The sequence below is a fragment of the Misgurnus anguillicaudatus genome, chromosome 10 (genome assembly GCF_027580225.2).
Source record: "Misgurnus anguillicaudatus chromosome 10, ASM2758022v2, whole genome shotgun sequence".
Taxonomy (NCBI): domain Eukaryota; kingdom Metazoa; phylum Chordata; class Actinopteri; order Cypriniformes; family Cobitidae; genus Misgurnus; species Misgurnus anguillicaudatus.
In genome coordinates, this window is record NC_073346.2 from 5,445,939 (window position 1) to 5,461,405 (window position 15,467).

A 15,467-nucleotide genomic window follows, 5' to 3' on the forward strand; every position below is an offset into this window, starting at 1 on the left:
GAGAATGACAAGGGAGCGGGGTAAAAGAGACAAGACAAGGAAAACACGTGGCCTGATATCAACACACCATAGCCACGTGTTCCCACACAGAACATGGTACTGTCAGAATCCTGTCAAATAGAACTAGACATTAAAACAAGACAAGATTATGGCAGAATCCTGACAACTAAGGCCTAGTCCTGAATTCATCTAAACCTTGTGCTGGAAACAGACCGTAGATTTTATTTAATCAGTATTAAAAATATATCTCTTTTAACTCTTAATAAATTAATGCTTATGTGTCTGACTATGTAGTCTCTATCTTTGCCTTCATAAAGAAATATCATAACGTGGGGATGTACTTCATTTACATTTTAAACATTATTTCTTAACAAATAGGCAGTGTTTGAATTGTAAAATTACTGATGTGAAAAGGAGAAAACTGTTATTACACTGTACCTCGGGAGATGCTTGAGTTGTGAGTCGGTGCTCTGATTGCGGGAATATTGCTCTCACGATGCATGAGGTGATTGCTGTTGCACATCTGACTAACCAGCGAGCACCTCAGACACTCGATGACAAATAGTGCATCTTGTCAGTACTTTTGCATATTAGCTTCGTTTCAGCTCTGAAACTTTTTTAATGGCAGCTATTTTTTACCCATACTTTAATTTAGGATGGTTTAACCTATAAAGCCTTCTGCTTTGACTAATATTACGCATGTTTAAAACATGCTTTGTAACCTTAGTAAAAACTGGTATTTCATAGCAACAAAAACGCGTTATGTCTTGTACATGTATGGCCATTTGCTGTTTTTTTAATCGAGTTAATTTAATTTGATTAATTTTGGCGCAGAGATCTACACTGCTCAGTGTTTATTTTACATACGGGAAGTTTCCGTCGTCAACCTGCGTTGAAGCAGAGCAGAGGATTATGGAAGTTAAAGGTTAAAGTAAGACTTCATGTTACGATTCTGTTTTTGTGAAGGTGACCCAATGAAGGTCAAAAAGTATTCCTATGATGATTTCATTATTAACGTTTGAAACTTCTGTGTATTTGCATGAGTCTAGTAAGTTAACTTGCATGTATAACAGTAAAACTGATTAAAAAGTAATTATTAAGGTGTAATTCCAAACCACTATTTGTGAATGTGGGTACATTGACCATTTTCTTTCACGTGTGTAGGTACAGTGTTGATGTTTCTAGTCAAGGTCATCGAAATGTTGAAATTTAAGGAAGTTAAAGTTAACCATTATTTAACCTATTTGACGCTAGCTTTGAGGTAAAGTGAAGTGTAAATGTATTTTGGTGGCAACATACAAGTAACTCAGTAGCTCATTAAAGCAGCATACCACACCATTTTAGTTTACATGCCTTGTTAATAATAATAATGATTTTCCTAAAATGTTTCTTTTTGTATTAAAGCAAGTAATCGAAGTTACCGACAGAATGCTGTTTAAAGTGCACCAACATCATAAAAAGTACATAAAGCATAATGGATCATCATATGATGCCTTGATTAAGGATGGTAAGTTTTCTTTTGGATTGTGATATTGAATATTACATTTTTACACTTTATATGTGCTTCAGTGTTTATGGATTAATGGCTTTTTTATTTAAGTATTTTTACATGATGGATAAGCTTAAATTCTTTATTTAAATGTTTGTTCTATTCACCTATTTCTGTTCTGTACTTTTCTGTTCATTTTATTTATTCATATTTATTATTATTATATATTAATAATTGTGTAAAGGTATTTAAAACACAGACCTTATGGTAAAGTTATGATGTAATTTGTTACTTATGTTCGATTTAAAGATTCTCCCGCCCACGTAACCTCTCCATCTGCAAATGAGACTGATACACTGTCACTGCATTCAGTTGCATCTTGGTCAGACACACATAGCCATTAGACAGCAATGGTCATTTTCTCTCACCTAAAAGAGCTTGCTCTGTTGACCCTTTACAAGAAGCTAAGGAGGTACATTACTTGCTTAAAAATGTGAATGTTGTTTTCTTAAATTAATTTACAATTTTTACAAATTATCTTTGTTTTTAAGTTTGTGAAAGTGTCCCACAGGAGAAAAGATATTTCAGGAATACAGTTTATACAATACAGAATATACTGTTTATAATTGTTAAGCTGTAAGTGCTGTAATTTTTAAATGTTTTGCATTTGTTGTAGGAACACTTCTTTCATGCCAAAGGTAACTCGGGGTACATAGCCTGGAGCCTTCCACTAGTGTGCGTGAAGCTTTAGACTGTGTAGTAAAATTTCATAAGGTATGCTTGCTCTTAATGTTATGTAAGATATGATATGCAATGTGTGCTGATATGTAGGTAATTTTTTTCATATATTGTAATAGAGTTAGTAATTTTTTTTTTGGGGGGGGCTGTTAAATTGAAGTATTAAGTCACATTATTAACATATTGCTGTTTATTAAATATCATACGTCCCTATTGTAATGTATATGGATGCTTTTTGTAACATCATACTTAAGTATTTTCTTGTTTTTGTTTAGTCCATGCAGTTTTGAAGAAGTCCTTGGATCAACCCAGGAAACACAGCTCTAAATCTTGGCAGTTGGGACTTCGAAGAGTAGCATCCATGACTATTACATTGTGTTGTATGGGCAGCTAAGTCCTGACTGGCTAAGTCCTCTATCTCAGCCTTTGAACTTTTCAAAATTCATTATGCATTTGGCATTGCATATGATGCTGCTTTGCACAATAGCAAGTTTACCCTTCTTCAAACATCCATTTACAACATTGATGTAGGTATTATCCATGAAAGCCCTCAAATTGGAGATCTTTGGGCCAAGGTTCTTAATTAAGTACTCTTACAAAGTTATCTTAAAAAGATGTTTAGGTGCTTTGTTTGCAAATTACGTTATAGAACCGCTACAGAGTTCATTCTCCATCTCAAGTTTTCTCATGTTATTTATCCTGGCGGAAAGTTACAGTTTGTATGCGATCAGGATGGGTGTTGTCAAAAATGTGTTACTTTTTCTGGCTTTAGAAAATATCCAAAATAGGCACAACAATACACAGCAAAATCCCCGGTGTTAAATAAACACTGTGGGTGTATATATAATCCACTCCCAGATGGGTGTGTATAAAGACTGGTGTTAAAATGTAACACTGAAGCAGTGTTAAAGTTAATGAGATAATGAAGTGATGATTAAGACATTAATGGTAAACACCTGCTGGTCATTCTGTGTCAAATTAACCTTAATTTTAGAATTTTCCCTGTCTCTAATTTTTTTTTATTTTGATGACTCTTTTTCTGGATAAAGTAATACTAAAATAATGCAGAAAGACAAAATATTTAAATGTAATAGATAAAATCCCCACAGTTAAATAAACACTATCATCATCTCTGTTTGAAAACTAAAATTACAACTTGCTTGCAGAGTTACATGGATGATAAGTTTAACTTCGATATAACTGCTGTAAATCTGGTTAATAAAGTTAGTCACCATTGCTCCGATTAGTGTTTCCTTTAGTTGGGTACTTGGGTCTTAAAGTTTATTATTAGTTTTTTTCTGCTCATTGTGGCAGTGTGTTTATTAAACACTTCTGTTCGAGCAGAGGAAGATGAGATAAATGAAGTCTTTACTTAAACTGTTACAATGTTAATTATTATGAAAACATAAGGGTTGTGATTCAATGATCTCATACAAAAAAATAATCACCGTATATAAGTGTATAATTTTATATTTGGTCCACCCCATGAAATCCATATAGCCTTAAGAGTTAATATTTTTCACCGAAATCTAATTTGTGGTGTCAGTCAGACACACGGAGACATCAACAATCAGCCTATAAAACACAATCATGGTGACAATCAACAACAAAGCTTCATGCCGCAATGCATGCTGGGTACCAGGATTGTATAAAACTCATTCATAACTCCCATCATGCATTGTGACATGACAAAATTGTGCAAATTTCTTACCATTTACTGTCACCCTTGTTGAGATTTGTATCATAAGTTATGATGTCTCTCTTAAGCAAAAAAAAAAAAAACCTAAAGCATTACAGCAGTCTTACAGAACAGTGTCTTTCATAGAGCATTTTTGTATTTGCATTGTTGTCTTTATCATTTATTTATGATCAAATGTTTTAATGATTGGTAAAGAATAAAATAAATAACCAATCTCAGATGCTATGAAAAGTTTTCCCTCTGCATCAAGCAATGAACAAGCAGTCTTAATAAAACAATGTTACAATTGCATAAAGAGGAAAATTAGTTTAGTGAAGGTCAAAGGAAGAATGTCTAACTAAAGGAAACGTTAATCACAATAATGGTGACTTCAAATGAACTCATAACAAACACAATGTGATTACATCACGTCAGAAAGAAGATTTGTCTACTAAATCATGTGTGTGGATGCTTGTATTTTGTTCTGACAGCTGTTTAGAAGTTAAACTTATCATCCCGGTTTAGAAAATAACGCTGCAAGTTATAATTTTAGTTTTTTTTTAACAGAGATGATGATAGAGAGGTAAACGTGAAAGATTGCAGCTTTTGGAGTCATAGACCCAACAATGTTCATTTAATACTGGGGAATTCGCTGTATTCATCTATTGCATTTTGTCTTTCTTCATCATTTTAGTATTACTTTCTCCAAAAAAAAATCCAGGAAAATTAAGGTTAATTTGACACAGAATGACCAGCAGGTGTTCACCATTAATGTCTTAATCATCACTGTATTATCTCATTAACTTTAACACTGCTTCAGTGTTAAATTTTAACACCAGTCTTTATACACACCCATCTGGGAGTGGATTATATATACACCCACAGTGTTTATTTAACACCGGGGATTTTGCTGTGTACAATATCTAAACTGCTGTCATTAGAACCTCCCTCTAGTCCCTCTGTTATGCAGTCATCCATCATATTTTCAGAAAGACCAGGAACATCTTTAAGTGCTCATGAGAGAACATTGATAACCTAATAAATTTGTGCATCACTAATTGCAAAACTGCAGAGCAGTGAAGTAGCTACCAATGTAATTAAATTGAATATATTTTGAATGTTGAAACTTTGTTATATATGTAAGCAATAAGGTACGAGAGGCTGTGCTGTATCGTGAATAAGTAACGGCTGAAGGGCGTTGTTAGGCACGACGCGAAGCGGAGTGCCTGCAACCCCTTCAGCCGTTACTTATTCACGATACAGCACTTGCCTCGAGTACCTTATTGCTTTTATAAAAGGTTACCACACAATATTAAAGTAAAAAAAATATTAGTGCAACTTTCATGAAGTTAAATTAATAAAAGCATTCCTTCCGCTAGAAAAAATAGTCCCTGACTGTGAAAAACAACATGAAAGCTCAAATAAAAACAACAAACTGTTCTCAGACTTTGTCTCATTATATGTTTATGTGTTGCTAAGGGCGTTGCTAAGGGCGCAGTGATATTAAATAGAACCGTTGGGTGAAGCGGTCATAGCAGTGTTTTATTGCGAATAAAGCACACCTATTGACCAATCAGAATCAAGGATTGGAACTAACCGTTTTATAAGTAGAAAATAAGTAATACTTTAATGCTGTGTTGGACTAATGTTTTTGTACCAAGTATTTAGCAAATATGCTGTACAGAATGTATTTGTGAAAACCACAGTTACATACATGGGATAAAATAAATTTATCTTGATTGTTTTGAAATTTTCATGGGATCTGTTTATTTATACACTGCAATTATTTTGAGTATGGATCCCAGATAGCAAGCACATGTGGACCACTTCAGGCAAAGATGCGGCACTGCTGGTCTTCTTATGGCCCGAATAAAAGGGATGTGAACCTAAAGTGGCTCACATGTAAAATAGCAAAAATGGGCCACATATATCAAATCACATGTGGGCTTTTTAAGGCAAAGATGTGGTGCCCACGGCAACATGTCATCTGAATATGAACCAAAAGTGGCCCATCTGACAAATAGTGAATATGACCCAAATATCAAACAACAAATATGGGCCACCTTTGGCAAAAATGCTCCACAACAGACACGGCCTAATCTTGGAATAAACCAAATGTGGTCCTCACATGTTGCAGCAAATGTGGCCCAGTTCTTTTAAAACATATCTGGGCCAGTTTTGGCAAACATGTGGCACAGTAAGCACTGGCTCATGTGGGTGTGAGTCTGAGGTGGCCCATATATGATGCTGTAAATGTGGCCCAGCTGTATAAAGATGCATCAGGGCCAGTTTTGGCAAAGATATGGCACGGGAGGGCACCGGCCCATGTGGGTTTGTGTCTAAAGTGGCCCACAAATGTTGCAGCAAATGTGGCCCAGTTCTTTTAAAACATATCCGGCCCGATTTTGGAAAACATATGGCACAGTAAGCACCAGCTCATGTGTGTGTGAGTCTGAAGTGATCCATTTACCCATCTAACAGAGGAAAGTTCCCTGAAAGTTCCCAACATTCCCAAAAACTTTCTGCCAACATAAAAAGTGTCCAGTTTTCTTGACGTTCTAAGAACATTTCTGTGTTGTCTGAACGTTAGAGGAATGTTACATTTTAACATTTTTAAACGTTATGACAATGCCCTGTTTTAATGTTCACACAATGTTTAAAACAACAACTGTTTATTATATTATATTGTTATGTAAATGATAGAGAAACATTGCATTTTATTATTTTAGAAAACATTTCTGAATGTTCAGTAAAAATATTGCTGTAGAAAACACAATTCACTTATTAGGTTTAGATGTTGATGCTTTGTTTAATTTTAAGTCACCATTATTGTGATCAGTGTTTGTTTTAGTTGGACCTTGACTTCTTTACCAATTTTTCTTGGTTGCCTTACTTTGTGTGTATAAAACACATTTATTTTATGGCAATGTTAAGATAATAGTGCAATTCTGTGGTGGTTAGTATATAATGGTAAAAATTATCATCTAATTAAAGGATTTACTCATCAAAAGTTTATTTTCTGTCAATGTTGTATGAGATCCAGCACTTTCACAGCAGTTTGTCATTGAGTTTTAGAAATTTTGGCAAAAAATAACTGTGTACATTTGGGACGCACAAACACCAAGAATCAGACCACGAATCTCAACCACGGTGACAACCCAGCTAGAAATAAAAAGTTCTAAGAACGTTCCCTGAAAGTTCCCGAATGTTCCCAAAAACATTCTGCCAACGTTAAAAGTGGCCAGTTTTTTTAAAGTTCTAGGAACGTTTCTGTTGTCTGAACGTTAGAGTAATGTTACATTTTACCATTTTTAAACGTTATGACAATGTCATATTTTAACACAGTTCACACAATGTTTAAAACAACAGCTGTTTATTATATTGACTTGTTTAATTGTTATGTAAATGATAGAGAAACATTGCATTTTATTATTTTATAAAACATTATTTCTGTATGTAGTAAATATATTGCTGTAGAAAACACAATTCACTTCCTAGGTTTAGATGTTGATGTTTGTTTCATTATAAGTCACCCTTATTGTGATTAGTGTTTGTTTTAGTTGGTCTCTTGGCACTTGACTTTTTGCTTGCTAGTTTTTTCCTGGTTGTGTTAACTTTGTGTTAATGCACCACATTTGTTATGAACATGCCACGTTAATAGTGTTATTCTGCAGTTGTTGGTACATAATGGTAAAGATTATCATCTAATTCATTTACGAATCAAAACTTTATTTACTGTGAAAAATGTAAATGAGATCCAGTGCTTTCACAGCAGTTTGTCATTAAGGAGTTTTAAAAACTTTGGACAAAAAAATCCGCTGTATAACTGGGATGCACAAACATCAAGAATCAGACTATGAATCTCAATCATGGTGACAATAAAATGATAAACTTCATGCTGCAATGCATGCTGGGTAAATCTCATTCAGGACTCCCAGCATGCACTGCAGCATGGATAAATAAGGATTTTTTAAACAATTTTAATTGTCACCATGATTGAGATTCATAGTCTGATTCTTGATCTTTGGGCATCCCAACTATACAATGGATATTTTTTGTCCAAAGTTTCTAAAACTCCTTAATGACAAACTGCTGTGAAAGTGCTGGATCCCATTTACATTTTTGACAGAAAAGTTTTGATTAGTAAATGAATTAGGTGATGATCTTTACCATTATGTACCAACAACCGCAGAATAACACTATTAACTTGGCATGTTCATAACAAATGTGGTGTAGTAACACAAAGTTAACACAACCAGGAAAAAACCAGCAGGCAAAAAGCCAAGTGTCAAGAGACCAACCAAAACAAACACAAACCACAACAAGGGTGACTCAAAATGAAACAAAACACCAACATCCAAACCTAGTAAGTGAATTGTGTTTTCTACAGCAATATATTTACTGAACATTCAGAAACAATGTTTTATTAAATAATAAAATGCAATGTTTCTCTATCATTTACATAACAATTAAACAAGTCTATATAATAAACAGCTGTTGTTTTAAACATTGTGTGAACATTAAAACATGACATTGTCATAACGTTTAAAAATGGTAAAATGTAACATTACTCTAACGTTCAGACAACAGAAACATTCCTAGAACTTAAAAAAACTGGCCGCTTTTAACGTTGGCAGAATGTTTTTGGGAACATTGGGAACTTTCAGGGAACGTTCTTAGAACTTTTTATTTCTAGCTGGGAAAGAAAATTGTAAAAAGTTCATTATTTAGCCATGCATGCTGGGAGTCCTGGATGAGATTTGTAATTTGTTAATACCCAGCATGCATTGCAGCATGAAGTTTTTCATTTAATTGTCACCATGGTTGAGATTCATACTCTGTTTGTGACATCATTCTGGCTTCCTTGTGGGCGAGACGTGTCAAACAGGAGTGGACCACACAAGTGCCATCAATCCATGCCAGGTGTGGGCCAGTGAATGGTGTTGGGTCTGGGCTGAATCTGGGCCAAGATTTAAATTGACATTACCCAGATTTGGGCCAGATCTGCATTATTTGCTTTGTGTTTGGCTGACATGTGGCGTTTCTATGGTTTGCTTTTGGTAAAGATCTGGAAAAAAAGTGGTGGACTGCTCAAGTGCCATCATTCCATGCCAAAGGTGGGCCAGATGAAGGTGTCAGATGTGAACCAGATCTGGGCCACAGCAATTTTGCTATCTGGGATATGTTCAAAATAGCAAACCGTTTAGAAATTTAGTAATGTTCAATACTTGCAGGGTGCTGAAACAGATTTAAACCTTAAAGGCGGAGTGCACAATGTTTGAAAAACGCTTTGGAAAAGGAGACGGGCCGACTACCAAAACACACTTATAGCCAATCAGCAGTAAGGAGCGTGTCTAATAATCAACATCCTTGCCGGGTTGTGTATGTGTGGGGCGGGTCTTTTAAAAGAAGATCCAGATTCTATTGGGGTAGGGGCGTGTTTGTTTAGGTGATTTCAAATATCAACATTGACTTTCAAACATTGTGCACTCCGCCTTTAATTAATGTGCTGTTTTTAAAAATAAAAAATGTGTGGTAGGGATATTACATTTACTACCTCGATGTAAAAACAATATTTTACACCAAGATTGTACAATATACTCCAGAGTACATTATGAAATTATAAAATACACCGGTAACCTCACGGTTCGGACCACATAAGTATCACTGCGCCACTGTTGCTGCGTACTGATTTATGAAAATAAACACCACAGTCTTTAATCATATTTTTAATTTGTCTGCAATTGCACAATTAATGGCGATATCCAGATAAATGTCAAAAAAAATTGTTGCATCATCTCGTCGATAAAGAGAAAACGTTGTCTGAGGAAGTTCATACGTCCGCTATTTTCCACTGGGTGGCGATCTTACCCAATTTAACTCTCTGGGGTCCGACCATTTTGGGACACTGTCAGAGGTTCTGACATGCTCTTACATTTGGTCTTTTTTCAGTTGCTTTATAACATAATAATGGCAAGTGTCTCATACCACTGCATTCAGCACAAACTGGGCTAAAATATTATATGAGCTACATTTATGTACATGTTTGTATTTTTGAGAGAAAAATGTTTATGCGTGGTTTTAAAAAAAGCAAAATTTTTAAGTTTTCATCAATTAAGGGAAAACATTTTCCTGCCAATTACGCTTCCTCATGCTTCCTGGTGAGTTTTACGATATTCTCATCTAGATGGCGCTTTTACCCAATTAATAAAAAACTGAAGCCCAAACTAATTTAATTAATTTTATACTCTGTATATGTATTTATAATCGCTCTGAATCGGATCTCTAACAAAATTCCTTTATAAAAATGCAATTATTTCAGCTTTTGCTCAAAGTTTGGTATTTTGGAAGAAACCCATATTTAAGAGGTAATAAAAAAGAACAAATGAAGGTAGGATGAAATGTTTTTTTTTCCCCGTTTTGTTTTTTGTTCGTTTGAAAGCAAAGGGTCTGTTCTTTCATTAGATATATTTGTATGTTTATATATTTATAGAAGAAAATTTTCCTGGAAGGCATTTTGTGAAAATCACAGAAAATGCTGGCTGGCAAATGGCTGGTGTATGGAGCGAGATATGTGTCTTTATTACATGCGATAAATTAAATGATCTGAGAGAAATAAAACTATTTGAAAGAAAAAGTTGTCACACTGATAGCAAAGAAGCTTTTCATGAGAAAAAAAAGAATATTTGAGAGAAAAAGTTTTCATACCGATAGCAAAAAATAATAATATTTGAGACTAAAAAAAGTTTTGAGAGAAAGTATTTTCTCATAATAGAACATAAAAAATATAAATTTGAAATTTTTAAAATTATTTCTGAGAAAAAAAATCTCAAGTATATATTTTTTGCTATTAGTGTGAAAACATTTTCTCTAAAAAAAAAAGTGTTTCTATCAAAACGCTTTTCTTTGCTCTCGTGTCAGGATTTTGCTTTCTCTGTGAAAATTGGGTCATGGGCGGGGCCACGTTCCTATTGGCCAGTCGGGTGAGCATCGTCTTGTCTTGGGAATCGAACTGAATCATTACACCGTTGTTCGGTTCACCTAGATAGATGCCGTCTCTGCTTTTAGTTGAGCACGGACACTCTAATGTTTGAGTAAGATGATGACACACAACTCGATGGATAGCTGGCAAAGCAAGTTCACAGCACCGAAGATTAAACGTTAAAAAATGAAATGGTACTCTTATTCATGAATGAATGTGTATTATATTATTAGCTTGCTAATCGCTAATTAGCCATCATGCTAGGTAAACTTGCAAACTCACCTGGTTTATACTATTTTAAATCAAATGCCAAATGAATGTTTTGATTTTTACTTATTTAGTGAGTAGTGATCTAGTTTCTACCTTTGCACTTGCTAGCCTCAAGTACCTGAAGAGTAACTGCTTGTTCATCATATACAACCTCCTGTACAACTTTCAACCAACTGTGATTTTTCCAAGGTAAAACCAAAAAAGGTATGGTGTATTTTCAGGAGGGTATTACAAAATAAATGGTTAAATTAAATTTATGGTTAAATCAATTATTTAATGATTAAATTGTTACCAAATAAATTGGAGAATATTATTAGTGGATAACAGAATTAATATTTTCATTATTTTATTTAAAGTAATTTCGTCCTTCATAACTGGCAGGCAGAGAATGTTTCAGATTGGCTTTGCTTTTTACAGGCACTTTTGGCCTTGTGAACGTGAGGGGAAAAAAAGTGTTCAAATCAAAATTGTCAAAGTCTAACAGTTAAATATAACTAGTCTAGTTTAATGATCCATAAGAGAACGCACTAACATCATAAGACAAATTGGTGTTTTTTGACATATTTTTCAATCCGCACTGAACAAATGTAATTTCCATCACATGTAAATATTTGATTTTTATTTAATAATATTATGATATAAATAATTTCTTAACAGTGTAAGACCACTTTCATGCATAGTTTTGCCAGTTAATACCTATATTGCAATTACCATAGATTTGTGGATTAAGTAAATTAATTGTCATGAGGCCCAAACACAAAGCTTGCATCCGCCACAACCTGAAACATAATATTGGATTGGTTAGATACATTTCAGAAAAATAATTACTTGTGTTATTACATTAATTGGACCATTATCCCATAAACTATGCAAAAGTTTTTAATTACTGATTAGAATTTTGTAAATATTTTTAAAAAGGTATGATGTGGTGGAAATGACTGGGTGTTGTGGAAATGACAAGGAATGGACATCCATGTAGAAAAACAGAATACATTTATTTGAAACCTTCTGAAGCAGACAATTCCATTTGACAAGTATCATTAGTCATTAGTCTGTTTGGTTCCATAACCAGATGAACAGTTACAGTCTTACTGTAAACAACTTTAACCACAAATAGTAACATGATAAATGCAAGTTATGCACAATCCTGCAGTATTTTGTAAAAAAATCCAAGCTAGTATTACAGATTAGCTATGAATTGGAAGCTAGCATTGCATGCATGCAAAAATCATCTATTTATGTTAGAAAATCTATTAATTTACAAACTCAATTGATGTTACGCCATGTTTGGAAATGACATACAATAAAAATATTTTTATTTCAAGCAATATTTACCTTGAATTTTCTTCTTCAAGTTGGTGAAGAAATTCAAAATCTCCTCCATTTCAGACATGTGCTGTGATGTCATAGTTCATCTCCATAGAAACAACCCAAACAATCTTTCAAAAAAACTGTTTTAAAGGGACATTACAGCGTTGTGGTGGAAATGACGGCAATACTGTGGGACAACTATATTTTGAATATAAAACCACATTAATAGTTGTCTGACCTTAAATACCCCAATTATGTTTTGATTATTTTACTGATACTTTATTCAGTCATATTAAAAAAAATAGATAAATAATTTTTTTACACTTATGTTTCATTATTGAAGATCAGAAGTCTGGGTGTGGGACAAGCACAAAACAGCAATATTTGCATCTATAATGATGTTTAAAAAGGTGAAAAAATCATCATATACTACTGGTAAAAAGTTCCTAAAGTACTTACACTGTAAAGTTAGCTATGGAAGTGTAAATTTTTCAAAATGTAATGTTTTTTATAAAATATGATCAAAGGACATGAAAGTGCCCATAGTCTAAGAATTGCCCGTAGATTTATTTCTAATGTTAGTGCCTATGTGCATTGTATCTATCACTATAAAAGTGTCCCATCTTCCTGTGCATGCAACAAACTCTGAATGACATTTTCTAATTTCTGTTTTTCATATGCAGTCCGTATCACTGCTGCGCCTGACCATTTTTTTTCTACATATATTTTTCTGCATCCAGGAAGATGGTTTATTCCAATGTCTGACAATAGACCACCTACTGTATACAGCAAGCTGTCCATTTGCAATCCTGCCACAAGTGCACCTTCAGCACTCAGAAATGACATTCAAACCATGCAGATTTTGGACAGATGTTCTGTATTGGAATGGTATTGAATAGGTTTTTTTGTTTTGTAACCTTAGTGACAGAGATTATATTTTATTTAAAGAGATGTGGTTTTCTCTGCATGTGACACTTTTCTCTACCATACTGTCAGTAAAATGTATTAAAATGTTAAGACAACATGAGATTTATGTGTTGGTTTAGTGCTGGTCTACTAAAGTATTAAATCTCCCAGTATAACATCCCACACCATTTGCACCATATGGACAAGGATGATAGCTCAAAGTATTTTGCTTGTTAAAGGTAAGTGTGCTATTATATATGACCAGACTTGTGATTTTTTATACACTGGCCAAAAAAATCCCCTAGAGGCTGTAACGATGTCTGTCTGTGTTTCCCTTGTTTCCTGCTTTTATATTGTAGTCTAGTTCTGTGGTCCTTTGTTCCCTTTGTCTTCCGGATGTTCTGCTCCCCTGGTTTGTTGGATGGACATTTATTAGCCACACCCATCTCCCTGCCTGTTGTCATAGTGATTTATTGTCTTATCTGTATATATTGCCTTGTCTGTTCTCAGTTTGTTTGTCAGTAGTTAAATTTATGTCTCTGTTTGTGATTATCTGGTTTCTTTTAATAAACTCTCACTATGAGACTGCACTGCTCTCAGTCATTGAAGCCCTAAGGCAGGCAAGAGCAGCCTGCAAATCTTCTGTCCTGATCTTACTGGATCTATCTTCCGCTTTTGACATGGTCAATCACCACATCCTCTTGTCAACTCTCAGGTAGGTAATTTAGGGTATCCTTGAAAGGTGACATCTCTGAACCCCAATGTCTTGATACCTGGGTGCCTCAAGGCTCTGTGCTTGGACCACTGCGCTTTTGGATATACATGACATCCCTGGGTTCTGTCATTCGAAAAAATGTTTTTTTCTACCACTGCTATGCGGACGACACTCAACTCCACTTGTCGTTCCACCCTAATGATCTCACGGTTTCTGCCCACATCTCAGCATGCCTGAGGGACATCTCACTCTGGATGAAGGATCACCATCTCCAGCTTAACCTTCCAAAGAGAGAACTGCTTGTCATATCATCTGAACCAAAGATTCAGCACAACCTTTCTATTCAGCTAGGTTCCTCGACCATCATGCCTTCCAGGACAGCCAAAAACCTGGTCATTAATGATCAGCTTAGCTTCTTGGAGCATGCTTTCAGCACCACTCGCTCTTGTAAATTCATCCTCTACAATATCAGGAAAATTAAACCTTTCCTCAATGAGCACCCTACTGTTACGCAGATCCTAGTCCAAGCTCTTGTCCTGTCCAGGTTGGACTACTGCAATGCGCTACTGGCTGGACTTCCAGCCTGCACAACTAAACCCCAACAGATGATTCAGAACGCAGCAGCAAGAGTGGTCTTCAATGAGCCAAAGAGGGCGCACGTCACTTCTATCTTTTAGACTGGCTTCCTATTGCAGCTCGCATCAAATTTAAAGCTCTGCTCCTGGCCTTTAAAACCACCACTGGGTCAGCACCCCCTTACCTTCACTTGCTTATACAGCTTTGTGTACCCTCTCGATCCCTGGGCTCTGTCACCGAGCGGTGGATTGCGGTGCCATCTCAAAAAGGGAAAAGACCTTATTGCGTACCTTCTCTGGAGCTTTTCCACAACTGTGGAATGATCTGCCGGTCTCTACACGATCTGCTGACTTTGTAGCTGTCTTTAAAAATGACCTCACTTACTGATATAGGACTTAATATCTATCTCTAATTTTCCTTTATCTTTACATTCTTAAAAAAATTGTACTAACCAACCCTTGTCTATGTATATTGTTTTGGACTTGATGAGACAATTTCCATGTGCACTTATGTATTGATGAGACTATTTCCAGTGCACTTATGTATTGCTGTTCTTGCGTTGCTATAATTACTTCTATTTTTTTACCTAATTTGTAAGTCGCTTTGGACAAAAGCATCTGCTAAATGACTAAATGTAAATGGGTTTGGATGTACTCTAACCTGCCTGTTAGCTTTGCTATGCAGCCTATATGGAGACATGGTTCAGTAAGTGAACATCTTTGACAACCACACATCTAAATGTTTGTGTGTTCATGCATTTGTCTATTTGTGCTGTTTTGTGCTATGATTCTGGGACATGGTT

At 35.0% G+C, this 15,467-nt stretch overlaps 1 pseudogene; it reads left to right on the plus strand.

The window, feature by feature from the left end:
* The first annotated feature begins 14,196 nt into the window (after positions 1–14,196).
* LOC141367329 (uncharacterized) lies at positions 14,197–15,023 on the plus strand (annotated as a pseudogene).
* Positions 15,024–15,467: the final 444 nt, after the last annotated feature.